The sequence below is a fragment of the Rana temporaria genome, chromosome 5 (genome assembly GCF_905171775.1).
Source record: "Rana temporaria chromosome 5, aRanTem1.1, whole genome shotgun sequence".
Classification (NCBI taxonomy): domain Eukaryota; kingdom Metazoa; phylum Chordata; class Amphibia; order Anura; family Ranidae; genus Rana; species Rana temporaria.
The window spans coordinates 58,551,356-58,578,962 of NC_053493.1; positions in this window are offsets into that span (position 1 = coordinate 58,551,356).

Here is a 27,607-nt window from a genome sequence, read left to right on the forward strand (position 1 = left end):
TGGAAAATAGAAAACATACCAAATGCTTAAACTGAGAACATTTATAATTTTTAGAAAAAAATAAGGCAATCCTGGGATAGGGCAATAAAAAGCTGGCAAAGTAAGTGACACTAACAAGGAAGAGCTGGAAGAATATTTTGCAACTATTTAGGTTAATTGGCAACAGGTCAGTAAAATGATTTAGTATAAAAAAGGGCATCTTAGAAAGTCAAAGTGTAGCAGAAGTAAAGATGAATGAAAAAATGCAAAAACCGCACCAGAAAGAAGATGCGATCCAATGTGCCATTTAAATGAGCCACAGGGATCTAGCAATGAAGGAGTACATAGTCATAAATGAAAAATCATATATAAAGTTTATTGATGAACAACAGTTCATATTAAAAACACTCAAAGTAAAATAAATAAATAAACCTTCCATCATTATAAAATAAAGACAACATTGTCTATGAATTAAAAACGTCAAAACACCACTGAGACAGCATATATATACATGCTAGAAAATAGATGATTGAGTGGCGAGATAATCCAACAGAATTTAAATGAAAATCACATCCAAACTGTGATGATGGTAACATCTCAAAGAACAGGGGAAAAGAAAGAAAGTTCTCTGATGGCTGATGAAAGAGGTGTATCCAGATGAATCAATCTGATCAGAACACCTCACAAGCAGAATGACACCCCTTGTGGATCAAAGAACCTATTCAGACGATGTATGGCAAACAAAGCATGTGAAGGCGCGGAGCCAATGGCCAGCACAGGTGTATGACAGAAACTTGATCTCCAGTAATGAGCATTGAGGCTGATGAAGAAAGGCAAATGAGATGCAAAAAAGTCATGCATATTTACGTATTCCTTGTGGGAGAAAGGAAAGTCTCCAAAACATTTCAGGTAACTTGCAAGCTGATCCCAGCTTCTCAAAGTGATGAGCCTTGTAAAGAGGAGATAAGCAAACACCTCGCCGGGATGGATGGCTTCCATGCTAGATGTGTAACTCAGCCCTGGAACAGAGGTTTAGGCATTTCAGTGATGAAGGGATCTCCTTTCCAAACTGTGTGGATAATTGCTTGCCTTAATCATAGCATAACCTCATGCCAAACCCAGGGGCAGAAAATGAGGGTGAAGCTGCAGAGATGCGACGTCTCGCTCATAAACTGTGTGCACTAAACCGCTGCAGTGGAGGCAGGCAGGAGCGTGGAGTGGTGCCAAGCGTGTGAAGACACGCGTCTACATTTTTATCGCTAGGGATTCTAGCTTCGACTTCGTCAGGATGCATCAGAAGTAAAGATGGGAGGGGATTCACCAATATACAAAAAGCTGCATGCACAAATTGTTGAACAATTTCAGAATAATGTTCCTTAATGTAAAATTGAAAAGACTTTAAATATATCATCATCTACTATACATAATATATCAAAAGATTCTGAGAATCTGGAGAAATCTCTGTGCACAACGGACAAGGCCCAAGCGCAATATCGGATGCCCGTGATCTTCAGGCCCTCAGGCAGCACTGCATTATTAACAGGTGTGATTCTGGGATGGACATCACTGCATCGGCTCAGGAATACTTCCAAAGATCACTGTTTGCCATGCCATCCAAAAATACAAATTAAAACCCTTTCATGCAAAGAAGCCATATCTGAATATGATCCAAAAACACAGACGTCTTCTGTGGGCCAAAGCTCATTTAAAATGGTCTGTTGCAACGTGGAAAACTGTTCTGTGGTCAGGTGAATCAAAATTTGACATTCTTTTTGGCAACCATGGACCCCGCATCCCCTGGACTAAGGAGTAGAGGGACTTTCCAGCTTATTATCGGCGTTCAGTTCAAAAGCCTCCATCTCTGATGGTATGGGGGTGCATTAGTGTATATGGAATGGGAAGCTTGCATATCTGGAAAGGCACCATCAGTGCAGAAAGATATATCCAGGTTTTGGAGCAGCATATGCTTACATTCAGAGGACACCTTTTTCGGGGAAGGCCTTGCATATTCCAGCAGTAGGGATGAGCTTCATATTTGAGTCGAACTCCAGTTCGACTCGAACATCGTATGTTCGATCCTTCGTCGAAATACGAACAAAACGGGTCTTTCGCGCCAAATTCGAGTTACGTTTCACAGACCATAATTCACTGCGGCATCGCTGGCTGATGATTGGCCAAGCATGCACTATGACCCGCATGCTTGGCCAATCACAGCTTTCAAAAAACAGAGAGCCATAATTGGCCAAAGCCAGGGTGGCTTTGGCCAATTATGGCTCAGGGGGTTTAGTACACACCCCACACTATAAAAGGCCGCCTGCAGGGCGGCCTTGTGTAGTGTGTTGCCGTGGTTAAGAGAGGACAGAGAGAGTGTCATTTTTTGCAGGTAGATAGAGCAGGCAGGTTAGTCAGTTAATGTTACAGTGTGTAGAGGATATATATACATCCCAGGTGTTGTACATATATTTATACACTGTATAGTTTAGCTAGATCAGTTCTTCCTAATTTACTGGCAGGCAGGTGATTGTGCTAGCTGCAGTATTCTTACGTGGTTTATTGCCTGTGTCCTCTGTAGTTTGCACCTAAAGCTACTTGGTGTGTACTGGCCGTGTGCTCTGTAGTTTGCACCTAAAGCTACTTGGTGTGTACTGGCCGTGTGCTCTGTAGTTTGCACCTAAAGATTCAGGAGCAGTGATTTTAACCCCCTTAGCGGTAAACCCGAGCGTGACTCGGGGTTGGTTTTCAATGTTAGGATCGGTATCCCGGAGTCACGCTCGGGGTGGACATGCAGAGTGTGCAGCGGCACGGCTTACCTTCTCGCTGGATCCACAGGCAAGTTACTTACCTTGTCCCTGGATCCAGCGATGCCACCCCGCTGTGTGAGCGAGCGGGTCCTCCTCGCTCGATTCACAGTCTCCCCGTGTGCCGCCGATCTCCGTTCCCTGCGACGTTACGACGCACGGGAGCGGAGAACGGCGCCAAATTCAAAAAAGTAAACAAACACAATACATACAGTATACTGTAATCTTATAGATTACAGTACTGTATGTAAAAAATACACACCCCCCTTGTCCCTAGTGGTCTGCCCAGTGTCCTACATGTACTTTTATATAATAAAAACTGTTCTTTCTGCCTGCAAACTGTAGATTGTCCAAAAGTGTCCCTTTATGTCAAAAATGGTTTTAGATCAGCTAGAAAACAGCGATAATAAATTATAATCACTTGCAGAAATGAGCGATAGCGATTTGTGGGGAAATTCGTCATAAAAAAAAAAATGACAGCGACAATTCTGCAACTGAGCAAATTTCAGTGATTTTGAGTTGATTACATTATTGAATAATTTTTATTATAATTATATTATTATTTGTTATAATTATTTATAATTATTTATTATATTATAATTTATAATTTTGTTTTTTTTAAAAATGTCATACCCGGGATGCCTACAAGATTCTTGTTTGGTCAGATTTAAGTGAGTTATTCCTAAAAATTACAGGCCTACAGTACAAATAACCAAATTTCCTTGCAAAATAATTGTACCGCTTTTGGTACGTAATTCCAGACAGAATCATACCACCAGGGAGGTTAATGATGCTTAAATAAAAAAAATAAAAAAAAATGAAAAATTCCTTTAAATATTGTACCTGCTGGGTGTCTATAGTATGCCTGTGAAAACGTCTTTGAGAACCCGGGTCTTGCCCGAGGGAACATGTATCAATGGAGAAAAAGTTTTAAAAACTGACGTTTTTTTAGGAGTCCTGAAAAAAACGACCGTTTTTAAAACTTTTTTTCCATTGATACATGTTCCCTGGGGCAAGACCCGGGTTCTCAAAGACGTTTTACGACAATAACGTGCATATTAGGCTTTAAAACGAGCACTTTTGAATTCGAACGTTCGAGTCCCATAGACGTCAATGGGGTTCTAAATGTTCGCGCGAACGTTCGGTCCGTTCGAAGCTTCTGGTGCGAACAGAACGGGGGGGTGTTCGGCTCATCCCTATTCAGCAGGACAATGCTATACCGCATACTGCAACTATGACAACAGCATGGTTTCATAGTGGAAGAATCCAGGGGCTAAACTGGCCTGTCTGTGGTCCAGACCTTTCACCGATTGAAAATATTTGGCGCATCGTAAAATGAAAAAACAAAAACGACAAAGAAGACCCAGGACTGTTGAGCAGTTCAAATTCTATCTCAGGAAATAATGGAACAACATTCAAACTCCAGCAACTGGTATCCTCACTTTCCAGATATTTACAAAGTTTTGGTAAAAGTAGAGGGGATGCTGCACCATGGTAAATATGGACCTGTGTTGGTTTTATTAATTAAAAAAAAAAAAAATCTTAAAATTATACATTTTCTCCATTTAAACATTTGTAATGTTTTCTATTTTCTACTGTGAATAAAATATGGCTTTATGCAATTTGCAAATCATTGCATTCTGTTTTTATGTAGAGTTTACACAGCATCCCATCTTTTTTTTGGAATTGGGGGTTGTGTTTGCTGTAGTCAGATCAATTAAAAGGTAAATTCTGATTGGCTGGTAAGGGTATCTGAGCTTTGCAAATTAGCCTTTGCACTTCCTTACTGGATAATCCCACAGAAGTAGAAGAGAACATGTGCTAGTTGTCAAGTTACAGACTTCTACTATAACCTCTAAACACCTTCAGATACAAGCAGCTCTGCTTCTTAATAAATCAGCTTTCAGTAAAGGGAAGCAGCTCATTAAGCTGGCAAAATGACATGTATTATGTATATATATGCAATATTTCATCCAGATTTACAAGACTCCAGCCAGAACCTATCTATATCCTGGGGACTTAGTTCAATACATTGGCTAGTAGAGAGTGTTGTAATAACTCAGGAAACTGATAAATGTCAGGTGGCAATATGGCACTTATAAATCCTATGAAACGTTCTCGAAGATTTGAATTTTCATTTCCCCATTAGTTTCCCATTTAACTGTCCCCTGTTATTTTAGAGCCTTTTGAATTTTCATTTCATGAAATGCAGCACCATCCTTTGTTCTAAGCCACCAGCTATGAACACATTTAATAAGTATTATGACTAAACGATGAGGCTGGGGTGCCCAAATGGCAGATTTAAAAGGGAAGTATATTTAGTAAAATTTCAGGGAGTGCATATTTTGAGGTATTTTAAAATTTTCCTGGAAATATAAATGTGTTCTTTACAAATTCAGATGCTTTTCTATATTTTTCAATAATCTCTTTATAAAACTTATGCTGCGTACACACGACCGTTTTTTCGGGTTGTAAAAAATTACGGTTTTTTTTATGTCATTAAAAACGATCGTGTGTGGGCTCCAGAGCATTTTTCACAACGTAAAAAATGGGCATTAAAAATTTAGAACGTGAAAAAACAGCGCATGCTCAGAAGCAAGTTATGAGAAGGGAGCGCTTGTTTTGGTAAAACTAGCATTCGTAATGGAGATAGCACATTCATCACGCTGTAACAGACTGAAAAGCGCAAATCATCTTTTACTAACACAAAATCAGCAAAAGCAGCCCCAAGGGTGGCGCCATCCGCTTTATAGTGCCGTCGTACGTGTTGTACATCACTGCGCTTTGCTAGAGCATTTTTTTCACGATCGTGTGTAGGCAAGGCCGGTTTAACAATAATCGGGTTGAAAAAAAAAAGTCATTTTTTTCTAGACCATTAAAAATGTAATTTTTTACATCCCGAAAAACGGTCGTGTGTACGCGGCATAAGACTTTTTCGTTTTTCAGTTTTTTTTGGGGATTGTTTAAAAAAAGCACATTATACAAAAACGGGGGCGGGGGGGTGTGCTGGTATAAATACACTGATATCCCAAGGTACCTGAGATAAGTTTAGGCCACACGTGATGAACATTGATTATAATGCAGAGGTACATTCTTTAACAGAGGTGGGTCAGCATGAAGCAATAAGCTTAACAACCATCTTCCCACATGTAGGTATGTTCAACATAACCCAACTTAAACTTAAAGTAGAAGTCCAGGCTAGAACTAACTATGCTTAAAATGGCTCCCACCCACTATCTTACCCACCATCTTACTCCTATATTAACTGCCCTGTAAAAGAAGGATGCATATACTTACCTATTATTAGAGCGCTCCAGTCCAGTCATGTGATCTCCCCAGCATCTGACTTCAGAGGAGAGGAGCGAGTGCTGAAAATGGATGGAATGCGTGGGTGGTGATGTCTCCCATACTATGGGGCATCTGTTGTTAGCTGTCCCTCCTCTCCCCTAAAGCCAGGTCGCTGGGTGCCGATCACATGACTGAACTGGGCCACCCTGATAATAGGTAAGTATAAGCATTGTCCTTCTACAGGGTAGTTAGTATAGGAGTAAGAAAGTGGTTGGGAGTAGTTTTAAGCTTAGTTGGTTCTAGCCCGGACTTCTACTTTAAGCTGGCCATAGATTAGCCAGTTTTTTTTATGATCAGCCAGCCAGCTGTTGGGTAACACAGGCTTGCCTACACTTGAACACACTGCCACAACTTACTACAGGACCTGCCTGTTTTAAAGGCCAGCCAGGAAAAAATCTGACATGGGATGAAGGTCAGGGAGTCCACCTTCACTCTCCTTGTCTACACTGCCAAGCCCAAAATAAAAGGATCCAAAATTCTCCTAGTCCTTTCTAATGAATAAACCACCAGAAGCTTGGCAGCAGATATTCCTTATCCTGGGACAACTCTTGGACCATCTTGAGCTGTTTGGAGCAAAATATATACGTGGTGTGCTGTCTGGAGATGTTAGGGCGTGTGTCTGCTCATTTTGCACAATATTATGCATTTCCATGGTGCAGACGAGCCGGCCACCAGATTCATGGAAATGTATGATGCTAATTCAGGGTGGATGGCATTCAGGGAAGCCCCAGTATTCAGAAGAGGGTTAAAGTCTGCCTTCTTTTAGACCCACTCTGCCTTTTGCCAACTGCCATGCTCCTACAGCCACGCGGTGGTGAAGATCGGAAGGTAGGATTCTTTGTGAAAAGGTGTGTGGACTGAAGACTCAGATGTCCAAGGAACTTTGTAAAAACTTTTATGCGAAAAGGAGGCGGGGCAACTGATGGGGCTTGTGGACTCTGCTGATAATGGGGGAACTGAGGACTCTAATGTGAAAGGGAGGGATTGGGATGGATGGAGGATTCTGATAACAGGGGGGGGGGGGGAATTGAGGAATCTGATGTGAAAGGGGAGAACTGAGGACTATGATGTGAAGGAGGGGACTGAGGACTTAGGGATTGAAAGGGGGGGTCCTGGATTGGGGACCCAATTTTAGACTGGGGAGCCTCAAGATTTTTCATACTTTCAAGGAGTACCTTAACTGAAAAAAAATTGAGAAACACTGACCTAGCCAAACTCTTTACTATCTCGGAAAACATTTGCTAAACAAAATAAAAGCTTTTATTTTTTTTGCTCTGGATACATTGGTGTACGGTGAAACTTTTGACAGTTTTGGCATTAGAAAAAGGACATGTTTGCAGTTGTACTTGTGTCTTTTCCATCTCACCTAACACCAGCAACATGTATTTCTCTTTTAATGGTGTCTATAACAAATCACATGTAATGTATTTTACTATGCATGTTTCTGGGGAAAGACGAAAATTATTAATGTGTGAGTGCTTCTAATCACTTGTTAGGTTCTCAAAATTGTTGTTTAAAGTTTAAAACATTTGATGAAGGGCTCTATGCAGCTTGTATCAATGAGGTCAATTAGATGCTTTCAGGAGACGTTTCTTATTAAAATGATTTTGCTAATTCTTTTTTTCTCTTTATCAGGATAATCTACAAGGTACAAAGAAATTAGATCTCATGAAAGCCTGTCTTTTCAACTGTAAGTGGCCATCTTTACATTTTCTGCTGACGATGACGGTATGGATAAATAGGTAACCAGCAAGCAGCGATCCGACCTCTATGCATTTCACTATATTAGCATCATCAGGACAAAATGCATTGGGATCGGATCACTGCTGATACATCTGTGGACCGCAGTTGATGTCACATCCGTTTGCCAGTGGAACGCACACCGCGGCTTGGTAAAAGAGAAGGCGGGGCTGGTATAACTACATGGCGGTTCGTATGGATTAACTACACAGATATGCTGATGGAGCTGGTGCAGGTGTCAAGAACACCGGTCTGGGTACTCTGATGTGTAAGCGCATAAATTGTGGGAAGAGTTTTTAAAGTGGGGGGGTTTCAATAAAATTGTGTTGCACAATTACCTTGTCATTTGCTTTTTGGGTGATTTATGTACATTCATTGAGGGGAGAACATACCTGTTTGATAAAGAAATGCTGATTTGGAGTTCCATGTTGGTTATCCTGATTGTATAACAAATGCTTGTTGGTCAAGAGTGCCTCAGGGCTATGGTGAATGCAATAGTAGTGTCACTGGCAGTGGAGCACTTTTTTGCATTGGCGTTTTAGAATCACTACACATAAACAGCATGGTGGATGGGGTGAAGTTTAACAGGTGCAAATACAAGGAATTTTGTGTTTGAACAGTTTGAAAATTACTTTTTAGTTTTTTCTCTTTTTTTGTTTTTTTTGCATCATATTTTTTTTTACAAATGGGATATTGATTTATGATTTATTTTATGATATTGCAGGTTTATGATTTATGTAGTGTTTTTGTTTTTGAGGTTATAATCATATATTGATGTCAACACAAATTTTTAGGGATTAATGCGGAGATATAGCACCTACTTTATTTTAGAACAGTTTTAGATTTAGTGTGTTTTACACAGCTGCCCCAATTTTAACAAGTGCGGAGGAGAGGAGCCTACTTTATTTATAACAGTTTAACAGTTAGAGTTGTGTGTTTGTGTGTGTGTGGGGGGGGGGGGTGGAGGTGTGCTGGGGGTTACAAAGGCTTGCTAGGTGTACAATAGCATACTGTGTGATAAAGAGGATACTAGGAGGTGAGTGTGGGAAGTGCAGCAGTGTATGCAAGGGGGGTACAGAAGTGTGCTAAGGGTACAGGGGTTATTTGGGAGGTACAGAGATGTGCGGGTATGAAGGCATTCCGAGGGGTTTAGAGATGTGCAAAGATGTATGGCATCAAGTGGTTCCTGTAGAACCATGCCCATTTTAAATGCCCTGCCCCTAATCTGCCTACAATTGGTGGCTGAACATTTTCAGGTGCCCCTGAAAATGTTTTGGAAAGGTTGGCAACTATGCAGGGTGGGGTCCTGCTGCAGAACATGTGAAAGGGTCCCGTTGTGGAACCGAAATAAAGGGCCACGCGATGAAAGTAAACGTCCATGGATCAGTGGCAAGGACCCCAAAACAGGGTCAGTGGGGTCCTTAAAGGTATCTTGCCCTGAAGGTTCTAGTTATGCCCATTTATTTTACAATGCTGGGCAAGACCATCACATAAGAAGTATGTGTGGTAGTCAAACTGTCTTTCTTGACTGAATGTTAATGATGCATGTATGTGCTCAAGCAATGAAATGAGGATAGGCAGTGCAGTTAGTACTTATAACTAAAGTACTGCCTGCCTTTGCTACTATAGGATGTAGAGAAAGTAAAAGGAGAACCAACTTTGTCACCTTTGATGTTTTGGCAGATAGTGATATGGAATATAACTAAAGCTCATGTCTAGGTATGGTCTTTATTGCATAGTTACATTAGTCCAGCTTGAACCAGTGTGCGTAATATCACATACCTGAGGGATTGCTGTAGAAGGTGATAATCCCTGTATGAATCATCACTACTATAGTGATCGCAGCGATTTTCTGTGTTGTGTGCTGAATGGCTTCTCCCTGCAAAATGACCACAGAGATTGATTGCGCAGCACTGCTACCATTCACAAAATACGTTGTACTTTGTTAATGGATAAAAGACATACCCTGATTGGATGGGGTGGAAAGACAAGGTGGTGATTTCACAATATCCACCACGTCCAACGAAAGCATGCCTTGTATTTAATTGAAAAGTACAGGGCATCCTGTGAATAGTGGCAGTGGCAAGCAAGTGACCTTCTGTGGTCTCTATGCAGAAGATAAGCTGTTTGGCACAAGACCCAGAAGATCGCAGCGATCACGGTATAAGTGCCAACTACTAAATAATTGTCACCTTCCTCAGGAATGAGATAGTTATACTTACAGCGGTACAAATGTGATAAAGATCATACCTGGAGTTCAGCTTTAACACTATTTTGGTTTGAAATTCCTTGGTCTGCAGTAATTCGTCTTTGCAGCTTTTCCTAGCTGATCACCTCCTGGAATTAATTACTAATAACCTGATGGCGGTTTTCTTTGGTAAGTTTGTGAGATGGCTTTCAGCCCTGCCAGTTGCCCATGAGTGACAATGCTAATGGGACGCACCTGATTGAGGCTCTCCAATTCCCCACATCTGCCGGTGAAGCTTTAAAGTGTTTCTTAGAACCTCTTACCAAGTGACTCTACCTGGAACACAAGCTGGAAAATGTTTGACATTACCGCGCCCAGCGTGTTCTCAGGAAAAAGTGAGCTGTGCTAAATTAAAGCCCTCGCTCAGAGCCAATGTTCTGCACACAAGAGCAAAGCTGCACTTCATTATAACCTGAGGCACTCCTTAGATGTAAAATGAATGCGAAGAATGTTAAATCTGTATTTATTTTTTCTCCATACAGGTCACATTTACATTTTCCTGCTGTCAGTACCATAATTAGAGCCGCAGTGAAAGCTTAATGGGCAAATTTATTTCCACAGCGAATAATGAGGAAGACAAACGCAAAGACAGACAACTGTAGAAAGAAATGTAAAGTCATGCATTTCTTTGCCAGATATATGCTTGAAATTCAAAAAGAGCAGCAATGTTTTACTTAGCAGATTGTACAAACATGTTTATGTTGTTCCTCATTTTAGTTGCTAAAGCAGATCTCCAGAGTGCTTAGAGATATAGTTCAGCATCTCATGGACTCCAGCAGTTTTAGTTTATAGAAACAAAACACCTCGGGGTAATCATGGCCAATTTGGCGTTATAAGGGGAACAAAATTCTCTGGATCAAAACATTGCCATACTATTCTTTAGAAGTACTTGGATACCATTAGTTGTAACTACACCATCCAAATCTTTTTTTTAACCCCCATGTGTCTGCAATCTACAGATTGACAATCCTAATTTCTGACAGCTCACATGAAGTCATCATTTTCACAGCTATGACATAGTAATCACATGGGGTTTGTTAATAAACTGACCTCTCCTACGTTCAACAGTCTCTTTCTCTGTTCAGTTCCTGTTAACAGAGTAAAAAAATATTTAAAAAAAAAACATAAAGTTTGTATAATAATTTAAGAAATTAATAAATTATATATACTGTATTGATTGTTTATATATTTTTTCACATTTTTGCCCATTTCTATAGTAAAAACCTGAGCAAAGTATTGATTAAAACAGGATATAAAAGCCTTACATCCTTAGAAACAATGTAAAATGATATAAGTAGTTACTGTATATTAGTCATGGGGCCCAGATATAAGGCAATGGTATGGTCTTGAAAAGTTAAGCATAAAGGGCCAGATTCAGGTACATTTGCGGCGGTCTAACGTATCCCATTTACGTTACACCGCCGCAAGTTTTCAGCGCAAGTGCTTGATTCACAAAGCACTTGCCTGCAAACTTGCGGCGGCGTAGCGTAAATGCGTCCGGGGCAAGCCCGCCTAATTCAAATGGGGCGTGTATCATTTAAATAAGGCGCGTTCCCGCGCCGAACGTACTGCGCATGCTCCGTTTTGTAATTTCCCGCCGTGCTTTGCGCGAAATGACGTCGCATGACGTAATCTTTTGAACGGCGACGTGCGTTACGTCCTTTCCTATTCACGGACGACTTACGCAAAAAAAAATAAAAAATTAAAATTTGACGCGGGAACGATGGCCATACTTTAACATGGGCAGTCTAAGTATAAGCCATGAAATAGCAGCCGTAACTATACGCCGGGAAAAGCCGACTAGCGACGACGTAAGAGAATGCGACGAACGCGCGTACCATCGTGGATCACCGTAAACAGCTAATTAGCATACCCAAAGCGGAAAAAAAGGCGAACTCCACCCAGCGGGCGCCGAAGTATTACACCTACGATCCGAAGGCGTACGAAGCCGTACGCCTGTCGGATCGAAGCCTAAAGCCGTCGTATCTTGGTTTGAGAATTAAAAACTATTAAATTGGCAGAATATATAGTAGACATGTGGATGTGTCAGCAAGTAGTTTCCCATACCTTGTGAAGCCCCGAGACCTCTGGTGTTCTACTATGCACATTCCAATTTCAGTTCCTTTATTTGGATTTCTAACCCCCCATTTTCCTCCCCATCTCACTCTTGGTGCATGGGGACCCTATAATCATTTTAGGCAAGCATTCATGTGAAGTACAATAGGTGGAAGGGGCTGTATTTGCCTCTTGAGCCAGTGGTTAGGGCAGCAGCAAGCATCAACAATTAGGAGCCATTAACAGTGTTTTTTAGTGCATTAAGGCCTGTTGACTTTGGTGGCCTTTTCATTCTGAATGGACTGTAAATGCACCTCAACACGTGAAATAATATGTCCTGTGCTATTTTTCAAAATGCAGCATACGGCAATGCACAGAGAAAATGTGTTTGTGCAATTGTGCAGGTGTGCCGCTATGGTAAGATGGAAGCTTCCCACTGACTGTGCATTGACCTGGTCTTCCAAGACTCCAGAAGACTGTCTTGATGACATCATAATGAGGTGCTGCAACAAGACCAGTTGGTAGCGGGGCCCACACTACAGAGCTAGATCACCAGTCTTCATACCCATAAGCGGTTTCAGGTAAGTAGAAAAAAGGTTTAGGAAGGTTTTTTTTTTTTGGGTTGTAGGATGGTGGGTATGTTATAAGGGTTGTTTAAAGGGGCTGTCAATTTTGCCTAGCAATGGCCTTTAAGTCCTAAAGCTACAAAAGTAATAGTTGTAATACTTTTTTACTTGAAACTGAATTCTTTCTCTGTCAAAACTAGCATTCGGGCTTGTTTCCAGCTTCTAGACCGCAGAAATCAAATACGTTCACACGTTCTCTGAAGGGTCGACCAAAAGCATAACACATATTTGGGAAAAAGCGAGGTACCTTTTTGTTTTCTGTGGAAATAAGTGAGCCAGCAGCCATGGCAATGTTGTGCCAGTTTCTGCCACGTCATTTAGCCATCTGTTATGAGAAAATTCTGTTCATTCAGAGTATGCCGTCAACTAAATAGAAGTGTTTTTGAGGTACTCCTCACTTAACGATCAGGTACCGTTGCAGCGACCAGGTCGTTAAATGAATTGGTTGTTAAACGAGGAGTCACAAGAAATCAATATTTTAAGCATTCTTTAAGGAGTTGTAAAGGATTTTTTTTTAAAATAACAAACATGTTATACTTACCTCCACTGTGCAGTTCGTTTTGCACACAGTGGCCCCGATCCTGGTCTTCTGGGGTCCCTCGGCGGCTGTCGTGGCTCCTCCCCACAACAACTACACACAGACATGCGAGCGAGCTTGCATGGTGTGTAGCTGTTGCGGACACGCTCCCATGATACAGTGGCGGCCATCACTCGGCCCTGCCCCCCGGCGCGCCGCTTCATTGGATGTGATTGACAGCAGCGCCAGCCAATGGCTGCGCTGCTTTCCATCCATCCACTGCAGCCAATCAACGTCCGGGCTTCAACTCGAGGAGGATGACTGGGGCGAGTGCGGGCGAGGGGGGGGGGGTGGCATCATCTGATGTTTTTTCACCTTAATGCATTTTTTTTTCCTTTACAACTCCTTTAACTACTGTACTGTACTGTACTGTGAAAAAAAGGCCTAAACACAAAACTCCAGCTCAATAACGTTGTTTTAATTTGCATTAGTACAGAACACAAATAAAAATTCTGTACTGTACGATACAATGATGTACAGCGTGTCGTTCAGGTGGGGAGAGCTGGTCGTAAGTCTGAGCAGTCCTTAAACAGGTAAGTCCTTAAAGGGGTTGCAAAGGTTTGTTTTTTATTTTCTAAATAGGTTCCTTTAAGCTTGTGCATTGTTAGTTCACTTACCTTTTCCTTCGATTTCCCTTCTAATGCCCAGTACACACGATCGGAATTTCCGTCGGGATAAATTCAGATGGATTTTTCTGATTGAATTCCGTTCAAGCTGTCTTGCATACACACGGTCGCACCAAAACACGGTGACGTACAACACTACGACGAGCCGAGAAAAATGAAGTTCAATGCTTCCGATCGTGTGTACAAGTTTTTTTTTCTTTGTCTGAATTTCTCACTTCCTGTTCCTCCTCAGTAAGCTTTCCCCCATCATCCCAGCTGTTCTGGCTGGGGGTTAGTCAGTCAGAACAGCTTACTGAGGAGGTACAGGAAGTGAGAAATTCAGACAAAGAAAACATTTTTTTAGAAGGGAAATTGAAGGAAAGGGTAAGTGAACCAACAATGCACTAGCTTAAAGGAACCTATTTAGAAAAAAAAAAAAAAAAAACCTTTACAACCCCTTTAAATGAGGAGTATCTGTATAACATACCAGCAGTATGGAGAGTGCCCATAGCTGGACCTCTGTTCTGTGAATATAGTAATAATACAGTAATAAAAACTCCAGCCCGGACTGTTATAGAATCCATCTGCTCAAAATTGATTGTTACATTTTTGCTATATAAAAAGAGAAGGATAGACTTTCTATTTTATTTCTGAGAGAATGCAGCTGTGATACCATTTTGAGGGTACAGCTCTCAGGGCAAAAAATCTAAAAAATAAAGTCTCCTACAAATCGAACACTCGTTAAAAAGCAGCATGCAGTGACAGCAGTATGGACAACATTTAAATTCCAGCAAGCTAAACAAAAATGGCAACTGCCCCAAACTTTAACTAGCCTTTAGTATAAGGAGCACATAGAGGGGCTTTGCACAGCGCAAACAATGCAAAATGGATTTACAATCGCACTTACCAGCAAAAAAAAAAAAAGACTCAAAAATGACACCGTCTAACAATTTGCATTAAAAACAGGGGTTTTAATTCCACAACATTTGGAAGACGCACTGCCTTTGTCAAGGGTCCCTCTTTGTAGTGCAGCCCTAACTGTAATCTATGCGACTCTGCATGTTGGAGCATATAGGGAAATAGATAAATTAAGAGTAGGTATACCTGGAAAGAGCCAATAAAAAATAAAATGAAAAAGATTTTTCTTTTTCAGACAGATAAATATAAAACCATTGCATTTAAATAAAGTTGGAATTCTCATATCCAGTCAGAAGGTGGCGCTGGAGGCTTCATGTTTTCACTTGCTCTTTAAAACCCTGTGTAAAAAGGCTGTTATCTACAGAACTCAACAACTCAAACTGAACTTTACACCATATAAATAAATCAGGAGCTTAATGACAATTCCAATATAATCTTAGCTAAACACAGATAAATGTTTTAACTATAGAATTCATCCTCATCATAAACCTTTCAAAGGCCTAACAATAATCTTTGCTCCCCAAAAATCCAAGTAGTCCTTGCAACATTACTTACTCATGAAATACTATTCTCTTATGATACAAATGTTCCAAAGCATTTTATCTTTTTCCCTCAATACATATCACTGAATGGTAATCATGACATCATATAATCCACTAAAGCAGTGGTCTCCAAACTGTGGCCCAGGGGCTCAATGATGTCATTTGCTTGCCTTTATCTGGCCCTTGGAGCACTATTCCTCCAACTGACACCAATAATGGGGCAGTATTCCAACCACTGACACCATCAATGGGGCACCTTTCCTTTCAGTGGGGTCGATTCAAGAAGCAATTGTGCCTGTGTAACCATAGGTTACACAGCGCAATTGCTTACTTGCCCCGGCGTAACGAGTGCTCCTGATTCAGGAACCTCGTTACGCCGACTGCAGCCTAAGATCTGCGCGGCATAAGGCTCTTATGCCCGCATATCTTAGGCTGCATTCTTGCGGTGGCCGCTAGGTGGCGTTCACGTTGTGCTCAGTGTATAGTATGCAAATTGCATACTAACACCAATTCACAACGTTGCGCGAGCCCTGCGTACGCAATTTACGTCGTTTACGTACAGCGGTTTTCGCGCAAGGCTGCCCCTGCTATTAGCTATTAGCAGGGGCAGCCCATGTTACGTATACCCGTCGTTCCCGCGTCGCGAAATTTGAATTTGCGTAAGTGAATCGTGAATGGCGCTGGACGCCATTCATGTTCACTTTGAAGCAAATTACGTCCTTGCGACGTCATTTGCCGCAATGCACGTCGGGAAAGTTTCCTGACGGAGCATGCGCGCTACGATCGGTGCGGGAACGCGCCTAATTTAAATGATTCCCGCCCCCTACGGGATCATTTAAATTGCGTGCTCTAGCGCCGGGCATTTTGCCGGCACGCCCGCGCAATTCACAGAGCTTCTGCTCCGTGAATCAAGGGCAGCGGAGCAAATTTGCGGGGACGCAGGGCAAAAACGTTGCCCTGCGCCTCCGTAAATAATCGGCAATTCTACCTGAATCCGGCCCAGTGTTTCTAATGATGGGGCACAATTCCTCCCACTGACACCAATAATGGGGCAGTATTCCAACCACTGACAGCATCGATGGGGCAGCTTTCCTTTCACGGACATGGGCCACCATTTCTTCTACTGACACCATCAATAGGGCACTATTCCTCCCTCTAAAACCAATGATGGGACATTGTTTACTGCCACTGACGCTGGGTCATTTTCTCTTCTCACTGGCCACAGTCTAATCCCCCAAAACACTGGCCCTTTGTTAGGAGTTTGGAGACCCCTGCTCTAAGGTGTATGAGTGACAGGTAGAATTTACATTATGGGACTGAGGAAGAGGAAGGTGTTACAATCACAATCCTGACAGCTAAAGACTGTTGGGTTAGTTTGGAGCCAGGTAATATCCATTTTATAGATTAGAACTGAAAACAGCAGATGAAAAATACGACACAAGATGTTCGCTGGTATTAAACACCCCCCTAATAATATCAGATACATGTCATTTTTCTCTCTGTTATAGAAGGTGTGTATCCAGGCAGCTGCAAAGTAATTCACATTTTGAAATGGTCCTCAAGTTCCCACCCATGCTTTTCCCAATAACAATCACTAAGAACTTATTAAAATAAAGGGCTTTTCATGTGTTTTTCAGTTTTTATTTCCATTGAGAAAATGAGTCACTTGGAATCATGGTTTAAACCTTTTAAGTCATAACATTCTGGTCCAAGACTGCGTGGATTGAACTTTTCACATGGCTGTTTGGCAGCTGTATGGCATGCTGTAGGCTTGAAGCACTTCATGTTAGAGATAGGAAAAGTCCATGGAAGAAATGGTTTGGTACAATTAGACCTGAAGTTAAAGCGTTTTTTATCCCCCGAAAAACAACACAATCCTGTTCCCTTAAAGCAGAAGCACAGCTTCTGCTGTGTCACGTGGACCCCTGTAACACCTAAAAAACCTGGCTGATCCTGCCTGGCTATACCCTCCCCTATGCAAACTGACCTCGGTAATCAGGGCTGCTGAGCACTGACACAGTGGTCTGTTTATATGATTCCATCATCTGCAGCCCTGCTATCTGTCTCCTGTGTCTTCTCTGTCCTCCCCTCCCTGCCTGCCTCTGCTCGCACCAGCCCCCCCCCCCCCACTCCTGCTGCTCTCATAACTGTAGCTAAATCATCTTAACTCCTCTGAATTGTACCATAATAACAAGTGACCATGTGCCTGTGTAATGTAAAAAAAAATCTTCCGATCTGTAACTATATGAGCGTGGCTCCTGGCGCTCAGCTGACTGTCGGCTCGCTCTCTCCTCTCTTCCTCAACTCCTCAGCTGATATCAACAGGAGTGCTTGGCCCCGCCCACTGCAGCTGTGAGCGGGAGAGTGAAGAGAGCCGAGGAATCAGCTGAGCGCCGGGAACAGAGCTCATCTAGGTACAGATCGGCATATTTTTTTTACATAACACAGGCACAGGGACACTTGTTATAATGGTACAGAGGAGATAAGAAGATTTTTTTGCAGTGGGTTAACAATAGAGGTCGATCGATATATCAGCCGATATTTGGCCTTTTTTAAGAAATCGGCATCAGACGATTATTATGCAAATTAGACCGATTAGCACAGCGGGCCCGGGCGCGGTGAATTTTAGCTGCTGCCTCCCACAAACTTCTTTCTGCTCTCTCGGCCCTTCCTCCTCCTCCTCTCTCCCAGTCAGATGCAGAATGGATAATGGCCTTTCATTTCTGAACCCCTCCCCTTCTCTCCCTTCACCCCGCCCTATGACCAATCCTCTCCCACAGAGTTCCACCTTCAGTCGAGCATAGACAATCGCTGTTAAACTAGAGGTGAGTGAGATGAGGGGGAGCAAGGAAGGAGTAAGACCAGAGGGAGGAGCTGAGTGATACCAGGGGGAAGGGCCAGCAGGAACAGATTTTGGAATGGCATGGCACGGATGACAATCCTCAGTGGAAGGCAGGACATAGATTAGATGCCTCATACTATGTGACTGTCTGTTCTATAATTATACAGCCTGCAGCTGCTGCATGTACATCATGGGGACCCTCTAGAGAGGTGAGGAATAGTTGGGGACAGAAAAGGGGACATAGAGCAAGGGAAAAGTAAGGGGCAGAAAGGGGATAGATCAAAGTTGATGGGGACAAAACAGAAGACACAGGGTGGCCTTTACTCAGTGGGGTATCTGTTCGCTGATGACAGGTCCATGTCTGCTCAGTTTCTTCAGAACAGACACAGACACAGCCCCGCTCCTACTCTATGGGCAGACAGATTTAGGCCTGGTTCACACTAGTGCGATGTGATAACCCTGCAAATCCAGTGCAGGTTCCCACATCGGGAATAGTGGTTCGATCTGAGAACGGCTGCAGGTATTAATGTAAAGTTATCGACACTCCCAGATCGGTTTGCAGATCGCAGTGCAAACTATGAAATGGTCCAGGAATCAGATTGCATGGGTGTGAATTCCCATGAAATCCGATTCCAGGGCAGACCAAATAAAGGGTTCACTGATTGGAGGCTTGTTGTGTACTTCTGTTGTTTAATAAATGCTTAATTTAAGCAATTTTCTGTATCCCTTCTTTATTATTTAACTTAACTGTTAGATTTTATGAGATGAAGGAAAAAAAGATAAAAAGAAGAAAAATCATATATCGGTCATTGGCCACCCTGATTTCTAAATATCGGCATCGGCCAGAGAAAAACCCATATCAGTTGACCTCTAATTAACAACCACTTTAAGGAATTGGTGCTTGACCTCTACTCCCCTCAATCCCATGGACCAGTGCTGAAGCCCAGGAGCTTGCCCATGCTCCATTTAGTATTCAAACCAAACAGACACCAAAGATGTTTCAAGCATCCAAATAGTTTTATTGGGCAAGCAGATAGATGACAACACCAGGCCACACCAGCAATGCATTTCACCCTCAACACAGGATTTAATCATGGAGGCTTTGGTTTGAATGTGGAGCACAGCATGTTTTACATTTCTATGTATTTCTACCTGATGTTGTCTATGGACATTAAAGTAAAATCATATGGTAGCATATCTCCCATCAAAAACAACATCATACATATCCTATAATGTGTGTCTGCCCACATTTACATATGATTAAAAAAAAATAATAATAATAAACACATTTGTAAAATATTCCTTACATCAAGCTGATCCCTTGCACATGTACTCTATATCTAAAAAAATATTGAAAAGACTATATTCAATCCCTTTGAATGTGGCGACAGCAGCAAAGACAATAAAAATTCCATCAAGAGACAATTCCATAAAGGGGGATTACAGCAAACTACCTTAAGTCACTTGCACTGGCTGTGGATTTGAATTAGCCGCATTGATGGCTCCTCTGCTCCTCTGAGTAATGAACTCATCCTGATCTGATGGTAACAAGTAATTAAATATTAAGATGATAAGACACTAAATATTAAAGATGAACTCCAGGCAAACAGCTAAATACACAGATATAATACATATTGTACATGAGAGTTGTTTTACCTGCCAAAAGGATTTATATTTCTATTCATGTAGTTCTGAGATTTACACAGCTTTGCCACACGCTTTGCCACACAGCAAAGTACTCTGTGCAGGCCAGTTAAGTTCCTCTACCCCAAACTCCCTCATCCATATTTTCAGGGCTGCCATTAGGGGGGTACAGGCATCCACCCCCCCCCCCTGGTTCTCTGCTCCAGGGGGCCCATGCCTAAAGATGCATAAGGGGCCCCAAAATTTTTGATGGCTGCCCTGCATGTCTTTATGGATCTTTCTTTGTGCTCTGGTGCGCAGTCATGTTGGAACAGGAAATTGCAAATTGTTCCCACAAAGTTGGAAGCATGAAATTGTCTTGGAATGCTGACGCCTTAAGAGTTCCCTTTACTTGGAACTAAAGGGCCGACCCAACTCCTGAAAAACAACCCTGCACCATTATCTCCCCGCCATTAAATGTTTGTGACCAGTGTACAAAGTAAAGTCCATAAAGACATGGATGAACATGTTTGGGGTGACTTCAACCCGATAGAACACCGTTGGGATGAATTAGAGCAGAGACTGTGAGTCAGGTCTTCTTGTCCAACATCAGGGCCTGACCTCAGAAATATGCTTCTGGAAGAATGGTCAAACATTCCTATAGACCAGGGGTCTCCGAACTTTTCACACAAAGGGCCAGTCTACTGTCCTTCAGACTTTGGGAGGGCTGGATTGTGGCCAGCAGGGGTAGAAAATGTCCCGAGCCCAGCACCAGTGAGAATAAATACGGCCTCAGGGTTGGTGGTCAGTAGGAGGAGTAGTGCCCCATTATTGGTATTAGTTGGTATTAGTAGGAGGAATAGTATCCCATCATTGGTATCAGTGGAAAACATAGTGCCCATTTGCTGGTGTCAGTGGGAGGACAAGTGCCCCAAGGGCCAGATAAAGTCTAGCAAAGGGCCACAGTTTGGAGACCCCTGCCATAGACACACTCCTAAAACTTTTTCGCCAGCCTTCCCAGAAGAGTTGAAGCTGTTTTGGCAGCAAAGGGCCAACTCGATATTGAACCCTACGGACTAAAGGCCCATACACACAAATTTGACTTTTTTACAACAACGGTCCGACGGACATGTTTTATCGGACAATCTGACTGTCTGTATGCTCCATCGGACAATACCATACCATACCATAGTAATATTTCATGATTCATGTTCAAGGTTTCTAAATCCACTGCCTTAAAATAATACCTGGTAATCCTCCCATGAAGGTCCTTATTCAGGTATTTTCTGTAATACAGTGACAACATTATTTACCGTTGTCCCTGTTCTTCTGCATTGTCACCTGTCACAACAGTTTCTGATTGTAAGTACAATTGGCTGTTTCAACACACAACGCAGGCATAGTATACTTTTTCAACTAATTAATGCTGACAAATATCATATATCCATTGCTCAAGTGTCTGTAGACAGGAAGGGGCTGCAAAAAGGCTGCAAGAGATCAGAAAAAGATGAAAAACAGTGAAGAAACATTTTATTAAAAGCTCAATTCCAGTCTGACTTCAGTCCTGCAGGTTCTTCTCCTGTAGTGCAATTGTTTACTCTGATTTCTCTGCACACTGTGAGCTTCTCTCAGTGTGCAGTAGAAATAGCAGAACGTTACAAAAAGCCCACCCCATTTCCTGGCTGGAGGCCATCCAGCATCAGATAGCTTTGATCTTCTCAGCTTGAGTTTCCCTAGACCACCTCTTTCATTCATCAGGTTTTGATTCTTTTAAACACGGAGGCCCAGCATCACATGTGGGTGTTATCTAGGGTGGTCTGCATGCAAATACAACCTACCCAAGAATGCCTAGTCTTCCAGACTGACATACACCTATGACTAACTCCTCTAAAGAGCCGGCGCTCATTCGGACTTACGACGGCGTATCTACTGATACGCCGTCGTAAGTCTATGTGAATCTGGCTATATATGTCTATTGGGATTTTTCTTTTTACCAAAAATATCTAGCAGCCTAAATTTATGAACATTTATGAAAAATGTTTGATTTAAAAAAAAAATTGTTGAATATGTTTTAATGGCCGAAAGTAATATTGTTTTTTTTTTTCAAAATATTCTGTCTTTTTTTATTTATAGCGCAAAAAATAAAACAAATTCTGTGGTGATCAAATAGCATCAAAGAAAGCTCTATTTGTGTAAAACAATTATATAAATTTAATTTGTGTATAGCGCTTAGATATGTGCAGAACTAAAAAATGTGTTTCGTTATTTACATAAATTTGTTTAGTTAAATTAGTTCCATTTGTTTAATTCATTTTTGGAATTTGTTTTGTTTATTCGTTTTCAAATCAGTTTTTTGAATTTCCAAAAATAATAAAATACAATAGAAAAGAATAGAATAGAAAAAAAAGAATTCATTTTTTTCTATTCTATTCCTTTATTTTATTTTCTATTTTATTCTCTTTGGAAATTGTAAAACTATTTGAATTTGAAAACTATTAGAATTTCGAAAAGTATTCTAAAACAATTCTAAAATGAAAAATTCATGCAAATCATTTTTTTCATTATTTCGGATTAGTTTGAATTCGGTAGTATTCTAATTCACAAATTCGAATACATCTAAATTTCCTAATAATGAAAATTTGGCCGAATTTTTATTTGAAACGAAACGAACTGCACATGTCTAATAGCGTTGCATACCGCGCAATTGTTATTAAAAGTGGATGTAAACCCTCACAGTAAAATATATATATTTTTTTTAAATGGCAACTTTTTATGAAATTGCATTTGATTAAGATTTACATTTGCTGTAAATCTTTTTCAGTCTATTGCCAACATTGTTCATGTTTTGCCCGTAATCCTTCAGCCTTGCACACCATGGATCGCTATCCAATGAATGACAAGTAAAACACAAATAAAATAATTTCTGCCAAAATCTGATCCCAGAGGCTGAAGGAGTCAGTTTAACAATTTTATTTCTCAACATCAAACCCCCCTTTTTTCTCCTCAGCATAAACTAACATCATTTTACATCTGAGTCTGTGAGCGGTCCAGGAAAGTCATCAGATCACACAGATAATACACAGGAGAAATTGATGGCCGAGGGAAAGTGACGGCCTCGGTGGAGCAGAGATGGATCAGGCTATTATGTTTTTTTTTTATTTAATTGAATCAAGGCTTCGGGGAGCAGTTTGTAACTGAAACATCAATGAATAATTAATGTAAAATACTATTTAGAAAAGATAACTCTTACGAGGATGTGATTTCTGAGGATTATGTACTTCTAAACAGTCTTTCTTCCCATGTGCAGGGACACAGCCAATTTTCAATTAGATTAAAATATTAGGCTAGCGCAGATAGCATTAATCCCTGAATTCAGCGATTTGGTGAGTCGGTTTCACAATTTAATACGCCCGGCACTGAGTGCTCTTGAAAAACTGGAAGAGTAAAAAGGCATTTTTCTGGCCTCATTACACATGGCAAAATCAGTAACGTTTTAATTAGAAATACTTACATTTATGCTTTGAATAATTACAATGCGAAAGCGATGTTGGCAGGGATTAGTACGTCCGGGAATGTCCAAGGAATCCTTTCCAAAAATCAGAGCAGTGAGTCTACAGAACACAGACAATACAGAATTATGTTAGGAAGGGGAGAATTTATAAACACAAACAGAAGCAAGGAATAGAAATTGTGGCGTAATGCACAGGTCCCCAGCCAGTTCTACCCATGTCCCATGGGGTACTTGTGACCCCTAAATTAAAGTATAACTAAAGACAAACTTTTACTGTATATTGTCCACAAACAGATAGCTTGTTTATGGCTATCACCGCATAGTCCAACAACGAAACAGTGGATTTAACAGGTAAATAACATGGGATAGCAGTCAGCAGATTTGTACACAATTAAAAACACTACTACCTTTGTTGGAAAATATTTGGCTGTGGCCTTTATTATTGGCTTTAATAAATAAATATTTCAAAGTTAAACTTTAATAACACATAAAACAGCTCAGCTACTACGGCTCAAGCTGTATACTGTAATCAAAATAAAGGGGAAACTCCCCACTTAAACATGTTAAACTTGTTTTACTTTATATACAAAAACTGTCCCCCTCAAAAGGTGACACAAGCCACATAATAAAGTGAAAACCACGACAAATGGAGGGTGGGAGGGAACACCATAGCCGATGCTACTGAGTCGATTGAGCCTCTAGGGCTCTGAATCCCTCTTTTTATTTAGGAATTCTTCACAGAAAACCCCTTAGCTGCCCAGATACAGTGGTCACCTGAGCAGCTTAGGGCAGCCAAGGTCCAATGGGAATGCTTCCCGCACTTTTCCAGACTTAAGGGGGTTACCCAATAGTAAACTAGCAACCCCTTACACTGCCTAGCTACAGCTTGACCTGATTCCAGAGGTCAAGGAGCCAATGGGAACTCTTACCGTAAATTCTGCTCTGAGGCAGGGGTGTTGCTAGGTGTAAAAAAGACCAGGGGCTTCAGCCCAAGGTCAAAGGCCAGAAGCAGGGGGGGGTGGTATATGTGACGCTGGCTTTTTTTTGGGGCTGGTCCATGACCTACATACACTGACCTACATACACTGACGGTAGTGACCTACCTACACTGACCTACCTACACTGATGTTAGTGACCTACCTACACTGATGGTAGTGACCTACCTAAACTGACAATAGTGACCTACCTACACTGACCTAACTGACCTACCTACACTGACGGTAGTGACCTACCTACACTGACCGTAGTGACCTACCTACACTGACGGTAGTGACCTACCTACACTGACCATAGTGACCTACCTACACTGACCGTAGTGACCTACATACACTGACCTACCTACACTGACGATAGCGACCTACATACACTGATCTACCTACACTGACGGTAGTGACCTACATACACTGACCTACCTACACTGACGGTAGTGACCTATATACACTGACCTGACCTACACTGACCTGACCTACACGCACTGACATTTACATACACATTACACTGTGTGTGCTGTCTGACCTACCTCCGCTCAGCGGTGTCATAGCAGGCACTACTGCAGTCAGACAGTCATTCCGTGAGGGGAGGAGAGCCAGGGGGAGGGGAGATGAGAGCTGCCTGCCCGAGCGCTGAGAGGGGATGTGGCGCGGAGGACACATTGTAATTCCCGCCTTCTGGAGTCTGCAGCGTCTATGATGGAAGTCACACATCCCGCAGTCCCGGCATTGGACCAGTGGGACGTCCATCATAGGCGTTGACCAGGCTCCAGAGGGCGGGACCTGCTATGAAACTCATCGAGTCAGCAGGACTCGGACACATTCGGTAAGGCTCGGGTCTGGTTCCGGATCAGCTCGGTCCCGGCGACTTGGCCCCGCTCGGCGGTGCTCGGGATCAGATCGGTCCCGGCGCTCGCCGCTCGGGGCTAATAATGGAGACCTAAATGCCGGAGACTCTGGGCTATTCGGGGCTCCAGCCTCCCAAGCCCAGGTCTCCTGACGCCCCTGCTCTGAGGGGAGACTAGAAACCTCTGCTGCCGCAATCCCATAAGGCAATGGGGGCTTAAAACTGTTTTCCCCCATTTTCCTTGCATTCTTATTAAAGAAAAGCTAATGTATCAACATAGAAACGCTGCTGATAAGTTTTATAAAATATGGCAACCTTGGCTAGACACCCCAGGCCTAGCACCCTCCCAACTAGTCCTCAGTTGACTTCTTCAATGTAATCTCTTAGGCCCAGATTCACGTAGAGCGGCGCAAATTAAGTTACTCCAAACGTATGTCATTTAAGTTACGGCGCCTTAATTTTGTGTCGTAAGTGCCGTATCCACAGCGCATTTGCGCCCAAAATTGCGCAAGCGTAACTTAAATCCCGAGGCATAAGGCGGGGTTATTGCAAGTGGGAAGGAAGTGGGCGTGCTCCATTGTAATGAGCCGTGACCCCATGCAAATGAAGGGCCGGCCGTACTGCGCATGCGCGCACGAATCTGCACCTCACTGGGCATGTGCAGAACTCGGCTCGGCGCAATCAGTGAGATAGGTAAAAGGCCAAGCGTACTTAGTTTGAGAATCGCCCTGTGTATAAATAGCCCCAGACAAACACACTTCCCTTGCAAAAGTAAATGCCTGTGTTCCCCTTTCCTAGAGCAAGTTGCTTTTGCTCTGTCGTCTGTTGGTGTGTGTTGGTGAGTTTAGTGTTAGATAAAAGATTTGGAGGAGTAGTAGAGTGTAGTAGCTGTGTTTTTTTCTAAGTGTATTTTCTGTTTGTTTTTTCTGATTGTTTTTTTTCTGAGTGTATTTTCTGTTTGTTTTTTCAGATTGTTTTTGAATTTGTATTAGCTGTCTGCTTGTGTGGTTTGATTTTTGTGTGTGTTTGTTCTGTGAGTATTTGTGTTTGTTTGTTGTGTGAGTATTTGTGTTTGTTTGTTGTGTTTGTTTTTTGTTGGTGCTGAGTGTTGGGTGTTATGGCACCGAAGCGCAGGAAGCTTAATTTTTCAAACACAGAAAAGCAGATACTTGCTAGGGCCATCACCCGTTTCGGGCGTTATTTGAGAGCCGGAACACCACCCCGGCCAGGAGGAAGGAGATCATTAAAAAAATTACTGATCAGATCAATGCCACACCTCCCCTCATGAGGAGGTTGAGGGGGAGGAGGATGAGGGGGGGGAGGATGAGGATGAAGATATGGAGATTGCCAGGGAAATCCTTTTGGCTTCGGATGTGGTTCCCCCTGAGGCTACCCCTGAGGCTGGCAGCAGTCAGGCCACCATCAGGGGTAGCCCCTCCCACTCCTCCCCCAACAGGCCTCCCCCACAATGGTCTCTCTCTCCTCTCCTCCCAGGCCACAAGCCTCAGCTGCAGGCAGGAAGGCGACCCAGAAACCAGGGGGTGGCCGAGGTTCTGCCGGCCACTTTGCGGAGGGACAATGCCCTTCAGACCCGCCATCTGGGTCAGATCAACCAGACTCTGACCCAGATAGAGGACAGCCTGGGCTCAATTAAGGAGTCACTCACTGATGTGGCCACAAACTCCTTGGCGGTCATCACATGCATGTGTGAGCTGCAGACCGCCGCAACAGGCGTGGCCCAGGAGGTGAGTGCCCTGACCCAGGCTGTCCAGGACAATACCCGGGCTGTCCAGGCCAATACGGCTGCCCTCACTCTGGGTCTGAACAGAATTGCAGTGGCCATGGAGGGCAGGCCAGCAGGAGGACAGTCACCAGGGGAGGCTCCTCCTTCCCCTGCTCACCCCCCCATGAGTCTCCTCCTTCCCCTGCTCACCCCCCCCCAGGAGTCTCCCCTGGTTGGCCGTGGCCGTGGGCGGCCCAGGCGTAGCTCTCGCCGCCGCCGTTAACTTTTGGGGTACTTTTGTTTTTTAATTTTTTTTTTTTTATTATACTGTACTTATGATTTGTTTTATGTGTGTGAATGATGTATGAATGTGGGGGTGGCATTCCTGATTAAATAAGGGGTGTCACCCTCAGTTTTGGTGGAGTAGGGATCCCCAGGACCAGGGAGAAGTGATCCCAGGTCCATGTGAATGGTGTATGAATGCACAGTGACATAATTGGAGCCGTGGCGTGGCGTTACTGCTCCCAAGTACCATTGGGGGTACTTGGATCTAATCCGATTAGATGTGCATGTGATGTGTCTGTGCTAGGGACCACAGAGGGTGTGCATGCATGCATTCTCATTGTGCCATGATTA